General features: G+C 47.2%; 7 non-coding genes across 7 annotated transcripts; all 7 read left to right on the top strand.

Moving 5' to 3' along the window:
* Window positions 1–274: 274 nt before the first annotated feature.
* Window positions 275–389, top strand: LOC127980686 (U5 spliceosomal RNA). Its single transcript, XR_008159697.1, has one exon. It is a non-coding gene; the product is annotated as a U5 spliceosomal RNA (small nuclear RNA).
* Window positions 390–1,769: 1,380 nt separating this feature from the next.
* LOC127980685 (U5 spliceosomal RNA) lies at window positions 1,770–1,884 on the top strand. Its single transcript, XR_008159696.1, has one exon. It is a non-coding gene; the product is annotated as a U5 spliceosomal RNA (small nuclear RNA).
* A 1,827-nt stretch (window positions 1,885–3,711) lies between these two features.
* Window positions 3,712–3,826, top strand: LOC127980684 (U5 spliceosomal RNA). Its single transcript, XR_008159695.1, has one exon. It is a non-coding gene; the product is annotated as a U5 spliceosomal RNA (small nuclear RNA).
* Window positions 3,827–5,213: 1,387 nt separating this feature from the next.
* LOC127980682 (U5 spliceosomal RNA) lies at window positions 5,214–5,328 on the top strand. The gene has a single exon (XR_008159694.1). It is a non-coding gene; the product is annotated as a U5 spliceosomal RNA (small nuclear RNA).
* A 1,827-nt stretch (window positions 5,329–7,155) lies between these two features.
* On the top strand, window positions 7,156–7,270 carry LOC127981013 (U5 spliceosomal RNA). The gene has a single exon (XR_008160007.1). It is a non-coding gene; the product is annotated as a U5 spliceosomal RNA (small nuclear RNA).
* A 3,048-nt stretch (window positions 7,271–10,318) lies between these two features.
* LOC127980681 (U5 spliceosomal RNA) lies at window positions 10,319–10,433 on the top strand. Its single transcript, XR_008159693.1, has one exon. It is a non-coding gene; the product is annotated as a U5 spliceosomal RNA (small nuclear RNA).
* Window positions 10,434–12,860: 2,427 nt separating this feature from the next.
* Window positions 12,861–12,975, top strand: LOC127981012 (U5 spliceosomal RNA). The gene has a single exon (XR_008160006.1). It is a non-coding gene; the product is annotated as a U5 spliceosomal RNA (small nuclear RNA).
* Window positions 12,976–14,020: the final 1,045 nt, after the last annotated feature.

The following is a 14,020-nucleotide window of genomic DNA, read 5'->3' as shown; positions in this document are numbered from 1 at the left end:
TCGGAATAAGGGATTTCTTTAAAAGACTTTTTTTTTCATATAAGATTTTATCCAACTTTTCAGATAGAGGCATGAGAAAGAGATTGCCTTGATTGGACTTTTGGTTATTGGTGGACCGAGAGGACTTTTTTGAGTTTTACTCCTCCCTTTTGGAGTAGGGGGGGGGGGGGGTGCTGACGAAACACATGTGGGCAGGCATTGTCACCCTTGATGACCCTTGGCGAGCGTAGTAGTTTAACAGAGGCAGCGCACAGGCCCGAGGGTTTGGAGACACAGCTCGAGTTTCTCTTCATTGTCGCATAAATCTTTCGCCTTTTACTAAAGATTTCCGTGGAGGGGAACTTTTGCGAGTGACCTGTATTTTTGGGTGCTCTGCTCACAGCAGAGCTACATCGAAATGTCAAGAGCAGAATCAGTTTGACCGTCCGGCAGCATGCTGCGAGAGGGCTTGCCACTGGTCATCGTCTGAATAGGCACTCTCTGCGTTTGACCACTTCGTGTTTATTTAGCCGGATGGGAAGGCAGCGCTTTCTTGTACGTGACGGGATGCAAATTCTTGAAGGCTCTCTTTAGTGACGGGTCCAAACAAAGATCTCATCTGCTCCTCTAGCCCTATCGGCGACTCGTGCACTTCGAGCCTTCTTAGTGACGGCGCAAGTTGCTGACTGCTGACTGCGTTGGTGGTATAGTGGTGAGCATAGCTGCCTTCCAAGCAGTTGACCCGGATTCGATTCCCGGCCAACGCATGTCCTTTGGCTCGGGCTGACGTCGAAGCAGAACTCCCTCTGTGACCTGTGCCTCCACCCAAAACTTTTGGATGGAATAATTTCGGATGGACCCATCATTAGCTGAAGTCGCATAACACTTGCAACACTACCCGTAGCAGGGGTCATTGTTTGGACTCTTTTTTTTTTTTTTTTTTTTTAATTGCGCTTTAAACAAAAAGTATTGTGTCAATGCAACTGAACAACATTAATTAGGAACACAGTGCGTCAAAAAGCAAAATGACAGTTAAAGGCATTTCGTTATTGAACTCTTTGATGACATCATTCAGCTAAGTTCAGTTTAAATAGTATCTGTGCAATAATTTGCAATCAAGTCAACGATATCGCTGTACATGAAGTGTCCCCAGCTCCGCCTGCCAGAAGCGACAGAGGGAAGAAACCAAAACTCGATCGGTGAAAGGATGGAGAAAAAACCCGGTGAGAAACCAGGCTCAGTCGGGGAGACAGTTCTCCCCTTGTCAGACGAAACCAGTAGATCAGCTCCAGGCTGCAGGAATGTCAGACTGTGCAGAAGAATCATCTGTTTCCTGTGGTCTTGTCCAGGTGGTCTTTACAGGGGATTTGTATCTGCGGCTCATCTAGTTGTCACGGTCTCCGCTGTGTTTCTGGGCCATAGAGGTCCTTTCTAGGTGTTGATCCACCATCTTCTCTGGATACGGACTGGATCCGATTGACTGAAGCGGATACAGACTGGATCTGGTGGCTACGGTGACCTCGGAATAAGGGATTTCTTTAAAAGACTTTTTTTTCATATAAGATTTTATCCAACTTTTCAGATAGAGGCATGAGAAAGAGATTGCCTTGATTGGGCTTTTGGTTATTGGTGGACAGAGAGGACTTTTTTGAGTTTTACTCCTCCCTTTTGGAGTAGGGGGGGGGGGTGCTGACGAAACACATGTGGGCAGGCATTGTCACCCTTGATGACCCTTGGCGAGCGTAGTAGTTTAACAGAGGCAGCGCACAGGCCCGAGGGTTTGGAGACACAGCTCGAGTTTCTCTTCATTGTCGCATAAATCTTTCGCCTTTTACTAAAGATTTCCGTGGAGGGGAACTTTTGCGAGTGACCTGTATTTTTGGGTGCTCTGCTCACAGCAGAGCTACATCGAAATGTCAAGAGCAGAATCAGTTTGACCCTCCGACAGCATGCTGCGAGAGGGCTTGCCACTGGTCGTCGTCTGAATAGGCACTCTCTGCGTTTGACCACTTCGTGTTTATTTAGCCAGATGGGAAGGCAGCGCTTTCTTGTACGTGACGGGATGCAAATTCTTGAAGGCTCTCTTTAGTGACGGGTCCAAACAAAGATCTCATCTGCTCCTCTAGCCCTATCGGCGACTCGTGCACTTCGAGCCTTCTTAGTGACGGCGCAAGTTGCTGACTGCTGACTGCGTTGGTGGTATAGTGGTGAGCATAGCTGCCTTCCAAGCAGTTGACCCCGGATTCGATTCCCGGCCAACGCATATGCTTTGGCTCGGGCTGACGTCGAAGCAGAACTCCCTCTGTGTTTGGACTCTTTTTTTTTTTTTTTTTTTTTTTAATTGCGCTTTAAACAAAAAGTATTGTGTCAATGCAACTGAACAACATTTATTAGGAACACAGTGCGTCAATAAAGCTACTTACTTCCGCCTGCGTTGGTGGTATAGTGGTGAGCATAGCTGCCTTCCAAGCAGTTGACCCGGGTTCGATTCCCGGCCAACGCATGTCCTTTGGCTCGGGCTGACGTCGAAGCAGAACTCCTTCTGTGACCTGCGACTCCAACCAAACATTTTGGATGGATCATTCGGAAGACGAAAAGAACCAGCTCTCCCCGTCGGGGAATCGAACCCCGGTCTTCCGCGTGACAGGCGGAGATACGGTCCACTATACTAACGAGGAGCCGTGCATGCTGCCGTTTCCCCCCCAACTGACGGCACTGCACTGACATAACTAAACAATGCATGGCTTCTTCTGACGCAGACCCAGCCCTAGCACCGTAAAATTTCTGATGGACCCATCATTAGCTGAAGTCGCATAACACTTGGAACACTACCCGTAGCAGGGGTCATTCTTTGGACTCTTTTTTTTTTTTTTTTTTTTTTTTTTAAATTGCGCTTTAAACAAAAAGTATTGCGTCAATGCAACTGAACAACATTAATTAGGAACACAGTGCGTCAAAAAGCAAAATGACAGTTAAAGGCATTTCGTTATTGAACTCTTTGATGACATCATTCAGCTAAGTTCAGTTTAAATAGTATCTGTGCAATAATTTGCAATCAAGTCAACGATATCGCTGTACATGAAGTGTCCCCAGCTCCGCCTGCCAGAAGCGACAGAGGGAAGAAACCAAAACTCGATCGGTGAAAGGATGGAGAAAAAACCCGGTGAGAAACCAGGCTCAGTCGGGGAGACAGTTCTCCCCTTGTCAGACGAAACCAGTAGATCAGCTCCAGGCTGCAGGAATGTCAGACTGTGCAGAAGAATCATCTGTTTCCTGTGGTCTTGTCCAGGTGGTCTTTACAGGGGATTTGTATCTGCGGCTCATCTAGTTGTCACGGTCTCCGCTGTGTTTCTGGGCCATAGAGGTCCTTTCTAGGTGTTGATCCACCATCTTCTCTGGATACGGACTGGATCCGATTGACTGAAGCGGATACAGACTGGATCTGGTGGCTACGGTGACCTCGGAATAAGGGATTTCTTTAAAAGACTTTTTTTTTCATATAAGATTTTATCCAACTTTTCAGATAGAGGCATGAGAAAGAGATTGCCTTGATTGGACTTTTGGTTATTGGTGGACCGAGAGGACTTTTTTGAGTTTTACTCCTCCCTTTTGGAGTAGGGGGGGGGGGGTGCTGACGAAACACATGTGGGCAGGCATTGTCACCCTTGATGACCCTTGGCGAGCGTAGTAGTTTAACAGAGGCAGCGCACAGGCCCGAGGGTTTGGAGACACAGCTCGAGTTTCTCTTCATTGTCGCATAAATCTTTCGCCTTTTACTAAAGATTTCCGTGGAGGGGAACTTTTGCGAGTGACCTGTATTTTTGGGTGCTCTGCTCACAGCAGAGCTACATCGAAATGTCAAGAGCAGAATCAGTTTGACCGTCCGGCAGCATGCTGCGAGAGGGCTTGCCACTGGTCATCGTCTGAATAGGCACTCTCTGCGTTTGACCACTTCGTGTTTATTTAGCCGGATGGGAAGGCAGCGCTTTCTTGTACGTGACGGGATGCAAATTCTTGAAGGCTCTCTTTAGTGACGGGTCCAAACAAAGATCTCATCTGCTCCTCTAGCCCTATCGGCGACTCGTGCACTTCGAGCCTTCTTAGTGACGGCGCAAGTTGCTGACTGCTGACTGCGTTGGTGGTATAGTGGTGAGCATAGCTGCCTTCCAAGCAGTTGACCCGGATTCGATTCCCGGCCAACGCATGTCCTTTGGCTCGGGCTGACGTCGAAGCAGAACTCCCTCTGTGACCTGTGCCTCCACCCAAAACTTTTGGATGGAATAATTTCGGATGGACCCATCATTAGCTGAAGTCGCATAACACTTGCAACACTACCCGTAGCAGGGGTCATTGTTTGGACTCTTTTTTTTTTTTTTTTTTTTTTAATTGCGCTTTAAACAAAAAGTATTGTGTCAATGCAACTGAACAACATTAATTAGGAACACAGTGCGTCAAAAAGCAAAATGACAGTTAAAGGCATTTCGTTATTGAACTCTTTGATGACATCATTCAGCTAAGTTCAGTTTAAATAGTATCTGTGCAATAATTTGCAATCAAGTCAACGATATCGCTGTACATGAAGTGTCCCCAGCTCCGCCTGCCAGAAGCGACAGAGGGAAGAAACCAAAACTCGATCGGTGAAAGGATGGAGAAAAAACCCGGTGAGAAACCAGGCTCAGTCGGGGAGACAGTTCTCCCCTTGTCAGACGAAACCAGTAGATCAGCTCCAGGCTGCAGGAATGTCAGACTGTGCAGAAGAATCATCTGTTTCCTGTGGTCTTGTCCAGGTGGTCTTTACAGGGGATTTGTATCTGCGGCTCATCTAGTTGTCACGGTCTCCGCTGTGTTTCTGGGCCATAGAGGTCCTTTCTAGGTGTTGATCCACCATCTTCTCTGGATACGGACTGGATCCGATTGACTGAAGCGGATACAGACTGGATCTGGTGGCTACGGTGACCTCGGAATAAGGGATTTCTTTAAAAGACTTTTTTTTTCATATAAGATTTTATCCAACTTTTCAGATAGAGGCATGAGAAAGAGATTGCCTTGATTGGGCTTTTGGTTATTGGTGGACAGAGAGGACTTTTTTGAGTTTTACTCCTCCCTTTTGGAGTAGGGGGGGGGGGGGGGGTGCTGACGAAACACATGTGGGCAGGCATTGTCACCCTTGATGACCCTTGGCGAGCGTAGTAGTTTAACAGAGGCAGCGCACAGGCCCGAGGGTTTGGAGACACAGCTCGAGTTTCTCTTCATTGTCGCATAAATCTTTCGCCTTTTACTAAAGATTTCCGTGGAGGGGAACTTTTGCGAGTGACCTGTATTTTTGGGTGCTCTGCTCACAGCAGAGCTACATCGAAATGTCAAGAGCAGAATCAGTTTGACCCTCCGACAGCATGCTGCGAGAGGGCTTGCCACTGGTCGTCGTCTGAATAGGCACTCTCTGCGTTTGACCACTTCGTGTTTATTTAGCCAGATGGGAAGGCAGCGCTTTCTTGTACGTGACGGGATGCAAATTCTTGAAGGCTCTCTTTAGTGACGGGTCCAAACAAAGATCTCATCTGCTCCTCTAGCCCTATCGGCGACTCGTGCACTTCGAGCCTTCTTAGTGACGGCGCAAGTTGCTGACTGCTGACTGCGTTGGTGGTATAGTGGTGAGCATAGCTGCCTTCCAAGCAGTTGACCCCGGATTCGATTCCCGGCCAACGCATATGCTTTGGCTCGGGCTGACGTCGAAGCAGAACTCCCTCTGTGTTTGGACTCTTTTTTTTTTTTTTTTTTTTTTTAATTGCGCTTTAAACAAAAAGTATTGTGTCAATGCAACTGAACAACATTTATTAGGAACACAGTGCGTCAATAAAGCTACTTACTTCCGCCTGCGTTGGTGGTATAGTGGTGAGCATAGCTGCCTTCCAAGCAGTTGACCCGGGTTCGATTCCCGGCCAACGCATGTCCTTTGGCTCGGGCTGACGTCGAAGCAGAACTCCTTCTGTGACCTGCGACTCCAACCAAACATTTTGGATGGATCATTCGGAAGACGAAAAGAACCAGCTCTCCCCGTCGGGGAATCGAACCCCGGTCTTCCGCGTGACAGGCGGAGATACGGTCCACTATACTAACGAGGAGCCGTGCATGCTGCCGTTTCCCCCCCAACTGACGGCACTGCACTGACATAACTAAACAATGCATGGCTTCTTCTGACGCAGACCCAGCCCTAGCACCGTAAAATTTCTGATGGACCCATCATTAGCTGAAGTCGCATAACACTTGGAACACTACCCGTAGCAGGGGTCATTCTTTGGACTCTTTTTTTTTTTTTTTTTTTTTTTTTTAAATTGCGCTTTAAACAAAAAGTATTGCGTCAATGCAACTGAACAACATTAATTAGGAACACAGTGCGTCAAAAAGCAAAATGACAGTTAAAGGCATTTCGTTATTGAACTCTTTGATGACATCATTCAGCTAAGTTCAGTTTAAATAGTATCTGTGCAATAATTTGCAATCAAGTCAACGATATCGCTGTACATGAAGTGTCCCCAGCTCCGCCTGCCAGAAGCGACAGAGGGAAGAAACCAAAACTCGATCGGTGAAAGGATGGAGAAAAAACCCGGTGAGAAACCAGGCTCAGTCGGGGAGACAGTTCTCCCCTTGTCAGACGAAACCAGTAGATCAGCTCCAGGCTGCAGGAATGTCAGACTGTGCAGAAGAATCATCTGTTTCCTGTGGTCTTGTCCAGGTGGTCTTTACAGGGGATTTGTATCTGCGGCTCATCTAGTTGTCACGGTCTCCGCTGTGTTTCTGGGCCATAGAGGTCCTTTCTAGGTGTTGATCCACCATCTTCTCTGGATACGGACTGGATCCGATTGACTGAAGCGGATACAGACTGGATCTGGTGGCTACGGTGACCTCGGAATAAGGGATTTCTTTAAAAGACTTTTTTTTTCATATAAGATTTTATCCAACTTTTCAGATAGAGGCATGAGAAAGAGATTGCCTTGATTGGGCTTTTGGTTATTGGTGGACCGAGAGGACTTTTTTGAGTTTTACTCCTCCCTTTTGGAGTGGGGGGGGGGGGGTACTGATGAAACACATGTGGGCAGGCATTGTCACCCTTGATGACCCTTGGCGAGCGTAGTAGTTTAACAGAGGCAGCGCACAGGCCCGAGGGTTTGGAGACACAGCTCGAGTTTCTCTTCATTGTCGCATAAATCTTTCGCCTTTTACTAAAGATTTTCGTGGAGGGGAACTTTTGCGAGTGACCTGTATTTTTGGGTGCTCTGCTCACAGCAGAGCTACATCGAAATGTCAAGAGCAGAATCAGTTTGCTGCGAGAGGGCTTGCCACTGGTCATCGTCTGAATAGGCACTCTCTGCGTTTGACCGCTTCGTGTTTATTTAGCCGGATGGGAAGGCAGCGCTTTCTTGTACGTGACGGGATGCAAATTCTTGAAGGCTCTCTTTAGTGACGGGTCCAAACAAAGATCTCATCTGCTCCTCTAGCCCTATCGGCGACTCGTGCACTTCGAGCCTTCTTAGTGACGGCGCAAGTTGCTGACTGCTGACTGCGTTGGTGGTATAGTGGTGAGCATAGCTGCCTTCCAAGCAGTTGACCCGGATTCGATTCCCGGCCAACGCATGTCCTTTGGCTCGGGCTGACGTCGAAGCAGAACTCCCTCTGTGACCTGTGCCTCCACCCAAAACTTTTGGATGGAATAATTTCGGATGGACCCATCATTAGCTGAAGTCGCATAACACTTGCAACACTACCCGTAGCAGGGGTCATTGTTTGGACTCTTTTTTTTTTTTTTTTTTTTAATTGCGCTTTAAACAAAAAGTATTGTGTCAATGCAACTGAACAACATTTATTAGGAACACAGTGCGTCAAAAAGCAAAATGACAGTTAAAGGCATTTCGTTATTGAACTCTTTGATGACATCATTCAGCTAAGTTCAGTTTAAATAGTATCTGTGCAATAATTTGCAATCAAGTCAACGATATCGCTGTACATGAAGTGTCCCCAGCTCCGCCTGCCAGAAGCGACAGAGGCAAGAAACCAAAACTCGATCGGTGAAAGGATGGAGAAAAAACCCGGTGAGAAACCAGGCTCAGTCGGGGAGACAGTTCTCCCCTTGTCAGACGAAACAGGTAGATCAGCTCCAGGCTGCAGGAATGTCAGACTGTGCAGAAGAATCATCTGTTTCCTGTGGTCTTGTCCAGTTGGTCTTTACAGGGGATTTGTATCTGCGGCTCATCTAGTTGTCACGGTCTCCGCTGTGTTTCTGGGCCATAGAGGTCCTTTCTAGGTGTTGATCCACCATCTTCTCTGGATACGGACTGGATCCGGGTGACTGAAGCGGATACAGACTGGATTTGGTGGCTACGGTGACCTCGGAATAAGGGATTTCTTTAAAATACTTTTTTTTTCATATAAGATTTTATCCAACTTTTCAGATAGAGGCATGAGAAAGAGATTGCCTTGATTGGTCTTTTGGTTATTATAGGCACTCTCTGCGTTTGACCACTTCGTGTTTATTTAGCCGGATGGGAAGGCAGCGCTTTCTTGTACGTGACGGGATGCAAATTCTTGAAGGCTCTCTTTAGTGACGGGTCCAAACAAAGATCTCATCTGCTCCTCTAGCCCTATCGGCGACTCGTGCACTTCGAGCCTTCTTAGTGACGGCGCAAGTTGCTGACTGCTGACTGCGTTGGTGGTATAGTGGGGTGCATAGCTGCCTTCCAAGCAGTTGACCCGGGATTCGATTCCCGGCCAACGCATATGCTTTGGCTCGGGCTGACGTCGAAGCAGAACTCCCTCTGTGACCTGTGCCTCCACCCAAAACTTTTGGATGGAATAATTTCGGATGGACCCATCATTAGCTGAAGTCGCATAACACTTGCAACACTACCGGTAGCAGGGGTCATTGTTTGGACTCTTTTTTTTTTTTTTTTTTTTTTTTAATTGCGCTTTAAACAAAAAGTATTGTGTCAATGCAACTGAACAACATTTATTAGGAACACAGTGCGTCAATAAAGCTACTGACTTCCGCTTGCGTTGGTGGTATAGTGGTGAGCATAGCTGCCTTCCAAGCAGTTGACCCGGGTTCGATTCCCGGCCATCGCATGTCCTTTGGCTCGGGCTGACGTGGAAGCAGAACTCCTTCTGTGACCTGCGACTCCAACCAAACATTTTGGATGGATCATTCGGAAGACGAAAAGAACCAGCTCTCCCCGTCGGGGAATCGAACCCCGGTCTTCCGCGTGACAGGCGGAGATACTGTCCACTATACTAACGAGGAGCCGTGCATGCTGCCGTTTCCCCCCCAACTGACGGCACTGCACTGACATAACTAAACAATGCATGGCTTCTTCTGACGCAGACCCAGCCCTAGCACCGTAAAATTTCTGATGGACCCATCATTAGCTGAAGTCGCATAACACTTGGAACACTACCCGTAGCAGGGGTCATTGTTTGGACTCTTTTTTTTTTTTTTTTTTTTTAAATTGCGCTTTAAACAAAAAGTATTGCGTCAATGCAACTGAACAACATTAATTAGGAACACAGTGCGTCAAAAAGCAAAATTACAGTTAAAGGCATTTCGTTATTGAACTCTTTGATGACATCATTCAGCTAAGTTCAGTTTAAATAGTATCTGTGCAATAATTTGCAATCAAGTCAACGATATCGCTGTACATGAAGTGTCCCCAGCTCCGCCTGCCAGAAGCGACAGAGGGAAGAAACCAAAACTCGATCGGTGAAAGGATGGAGAAAAAACCCGGTGAGAAACCAGGCTCAGTCGGGGAGACAGTTCTCCCCTTGTCAGACGAAACCAGTAGATCAGCTCCAGGCTGCAGGAATGTCAGACTGTGCAGAAGAATCATCTGTTTCCTGTGGTCTTGTCCAGGTGGTCTTTACAGGGGATTTGTATCTGCGGCTCATCTAGTTGTCACGGTCTCCGCTGTGTTTCTGGGCCATAGAGGTCCTTTCTAGGTGTTGATCCACCATCTTCTCTGGATACGGACTGGATCCGATTGACTGAAGCGGATACAGACTGGATCTGGTGGCTACGGTGACCTCGGAATAAGGGATTTCTTTAAAAGACTTTTTTTTCATATAAGATTTTATCCAACTTTTCAGATAGAGGCATGAGAAAGAGATTGCCTTGATTGGGCTTTTGGTTATTGGTGGACCGAGAGGACTTTTTTGAGTTTTACTCCTCCCTTTTAGAGTAGGGGGGGGGGGGGCTGACGAAACACATGTGGGCAGGCATTGTCACCCTTGATGACCCTTGGCGAGCGTAGTAGTTTAACAGAGGCAGCGCACAGGCCCGAGGGTTTGGAGACACAGCTCGAGTTTCTCTTCATTGTCGCATAAATCTTTCGCCTTTTACTAAAGATTTCCGTGGAGGGGAACTTTTGCGAGTGACCTGTATTTTTGGGTGCTCTGCTCACAGCAGAGCTACATTGAAATGTCAAGAGCAGAATCAGTTTGACCGTCCGGCAGCATGCTGCGAGAGGGCTTGCCACTGGTCATCGTCTGAATAGGCACTCTCTGCGTTTGACCACTTCGTGTTTATTTAGCCGGATGGGAAGGCAGCGCTTTCTTGTACGTGACGGGATGCAAATTCTTGAAGGCTCTCTTTAGTGACGGGTCCAAACAAAGATCTCATCTGCTCCTCTAGCCCTATCGGCGACTCGTGCACTTCGAGCCTTCTTAGTGACGGCGCAAGTTGCTGACTGCTGACTGCGGACTGCGTTGGTGGTATAGTGGTGAGCATAGCTGCCTTCCAAGCAGTTGACCCGGATTCGATTCCCGGCCAACGCATGTCCTTTGGCTCGGGCTGACGTCGAAGCAGAACTCCCTCTGTGACCTGTGCCTCCACCCAAAACTTTTGGATGGAATAATTTCGGATGGACCCATCATTAGCTGAAGTCGCATAACACTTGCAACACTACCCGTAGCAGGGGTCATTGTTTGGACTCTTTTTTTTTTTCTTTTTTTTTTATTGCGCTTTAAACAAAAAGTATTGTTTCAATGCAACTGAACAACATTTATTAGGAACACAGTGCGTCAAAAAGCAAAATGACAGTTAAAGGCATTTCGTTATTGAACTCTTTGATGACATCATTCAGCTAAGTTCAGTTTAAATAGTATCTGTGCAATAATTTGCAATCAAGTCAACGATATCGCTGTACATGAAGTGTCCCCAGCTCCGCCTGCCAGAAGCGACAGAGGCAAGAAACCAAAACTCGATCGGTGAAAGGATGGAGAAAAAACCCGGTGAGAAACCAGGCTCAGTCGGGGAGACAGTTCTCCCCTTGTCAGACGAAACAGGTAGATCAGCTCCAGGCTGCAGGAATGTCAGACTGTGCAGAAGAATCATCTGTTTCCTGTGGTCTTGTCCAGTTGGTCTTTACAGGGGATTTGTATCTGCGGCTCATCTAGTTGTCACGGTCTCCGCTGTGTTTCTGGGCCATAGAGGTCCTTTCTAGGTGTTGATCCACCATCTTCTCTGGATACGGACTGGATCCGGGTGACTGAAGCGGATACAGACTGGATCTGGTGGCTACGGTGACCTCGGAATAAGGGATTTCTTTAAAAGACTTTTTTTTTCATATAAGATTTTATCCAACTTTTCAGATAGAGGCATGAGAAAGAGATTGCCTTGATTGGGCTTTTGGTTATTATAGGCACTCTCTGCGTTTGACCACTTCGTGTTTATTTAGCCGGATGGGAAGGCAGCGCTTTCTTGTACGTGACGGGATGCAAATTCTTGAAGGCTCTCTTTAGTGACGGGTCCAAACAAAGATCTCATCTGCTCCTCTAGCCCTATCGGCGACTCGTGCACTTCGAGCCTTCTTAGTGACGGCGCAAGTTGCTGACTGCTGACTGCGTTGGTGGTATATTGGTGAGCATAGCTGCCTTCCAAGCAGTTGACCCCGGATTCGATTCCCAGCCAACGCATATGCTTTGGCTCGGGCTGACGTCGAAGCAGAACTCCCTCTGTGTTTGGACTCTTCTTTTTTTTTTTTTTTTTTTTTAATTGCGCTTTAAACAAAAAGTATTGCGTCAATGCAACTGAACAACATTAATTAGGAACACAGTGCGTCAAAAAGCAAAATGACAGTTAAAGGCATTTCGTTATTGAACTCTTTGATGACATCATTCAGCTAAGTTCAGTTTAAATAGTATCTGTGCAATAATTTGCAATCAAGTCAACGATATCGCTGTACATGAAGTGTCCCCAGCTCCGCCTGCCAGAAGCGACAGAGGGAAGAAACCAAAACTCGATCGGTGAAAGGATGGAGAAAAAACCCGGTGAGAAACCAGGCTCAGTCGGGGAGACAGTTCTCCCCTTGTCAGACGAAACCAGTAGATCAGCTCCAGGCTGCAGGAATGTCAGACTGTGCAGAAGAATCATCTGTTTCCTGTGGTCTTGTCCAGGTGGTCTTTACAGGGGATTTGTATCTGCGGCTCATCTAGTTGTCACGGTCTCCGCTGTGTTTCTGGGCCATAGAGGTCCTTTCTAGGTGTTGATCCACCATCTTCTCTGGATACGGACTGGATCCGATTGACTGAAGCGGATACAGACTGGATCTGGTGGCTACGGTGACCTCGGAATAAGGGATTTCTTTAAAAGACTTTTTTTTTCATATAAGATTTTATCCAACTTTTCAGATAGAGGCATGAGAAAGAGATTGCCTTGATTGGGCTTTTGGTTATTGGTGGACCGAGAGGACTTTTTTGAGTTTTACTCCTCCCTTTTGGAGTAGGGGGGGGGGGGTGCTGACGAAACACATGTGGGCAGGCATTGTCACCCTTGATGACCCTTGGCGAGCGCAGTAGTTTAACAGAGGCAGCGCACAGGCCCGAGGGTTTGGAGACACAGCTCGAGTTTCTCTTCATTGTCGCATAAATCTTTCGCCTTTTACTAAAGATTTTCGTGGAGGGGAACTTTTGCGAGTGACCTGTATTTTTGGGTGCTCTGCTCACAGCAGAGCTACATCGAAATGTCAAGAGCAGAATCAGTTTGACCGTCCGTCCGCCACTGGTCATCGTCTGAATAGGCACTCTCTGCGTTTGACCACTTCGTGTTTATTTAGCCGGATGGGAAGGCAGCGCTTTCTTGTACGTGACGGGATGCAAATTCTTGAAGGCTCTCTTTAGTGACGGGTCCAAACAAAGATCTCATCTGCTCCTCTAGCCCTATCGGCGACTCGTGCACTTCGAGCCTTCTTAGTGACGGCGCAAGTTGCTGACTGCTGACTGCGTTGGTGGTATAGTGGTGAGCATAGCTGCCTTCCAAGCAGTTGACCCGGATTCGATTCCCGGCCAACGCATGTCCTTTGGCTCGGGCTGACGTCGAAGCAGAACTCCCTCTGTGACCTGTGCCTCCACCCAAAACTTTTGGATGGAATAATTTCGGATGGACCCATCATTAGCTGAAGTCTCATAACACTTGCAACACTACCCGTAGCAGGGGTCATTGTTTGGACTCTTTTTTTTTTTCTTTTTTTTTTATTGCGCTTTAAACAAAAAGTATTGTTTCAATGCAACTGAACAACATTTATTAGGAACACAGTGCGTCAAAAAGCAAAATGACAGTTAAAGGCATTTCGTTATTGAACTCTTTGATGACATCATTCAGCTAAGTTCAGTTTAAATAGTATCTGTGCAATAATTTGCAATCAAGTCAACGATATCGCTGTACATGAAGTGTCCCCAGCTCCGCCTGCCAGAAGCGACAGAGGCAAGAAACCAAAACTCGATCGGTGAAAGGATGGAGAAAAAACCCGGTGAGAAACCAGGCTCAGTCGGGGAGACAGTTCTCCCCTTGTCAGACGAAACAGGTAGATCAGCTCCAGGCTGCAGGAATGTCAGACTGTGCAGAAGAATCATCTGTTTCCTGTGGTCTTGTCCAGTTGGTCTTTACAGGGGATTTGTATCTGCGGCTCATCTAGTTGTCACGGTCTCCGCTGTGTTTCTGGGCCATAGAGGTCCTTTCTAGGTGTTGATCCACCATCTTCTCTGGATACGGACTGGATCC

This window comes from Carassius gibelio, chromosome B19 (genome assembly GCF_023724105.1).
Source record: "Carassius gibelio isolate Cgi1373 ecotype wild population from Czech Republic chromosome B19, carGib1.2-hapl.c, whole genome shotgun sequence".
NCBI lineage: Eukaryota > Metazoa > Chordata > Actinopteri > Cypriniformes > Cyprinidae > Carassius > Carassius gibelio.
The sequence above is the reverse complement of the archived record's forward strand: the minus strand, read 5'-3'. Positions and strand labels throughout refer to the sequence as shown.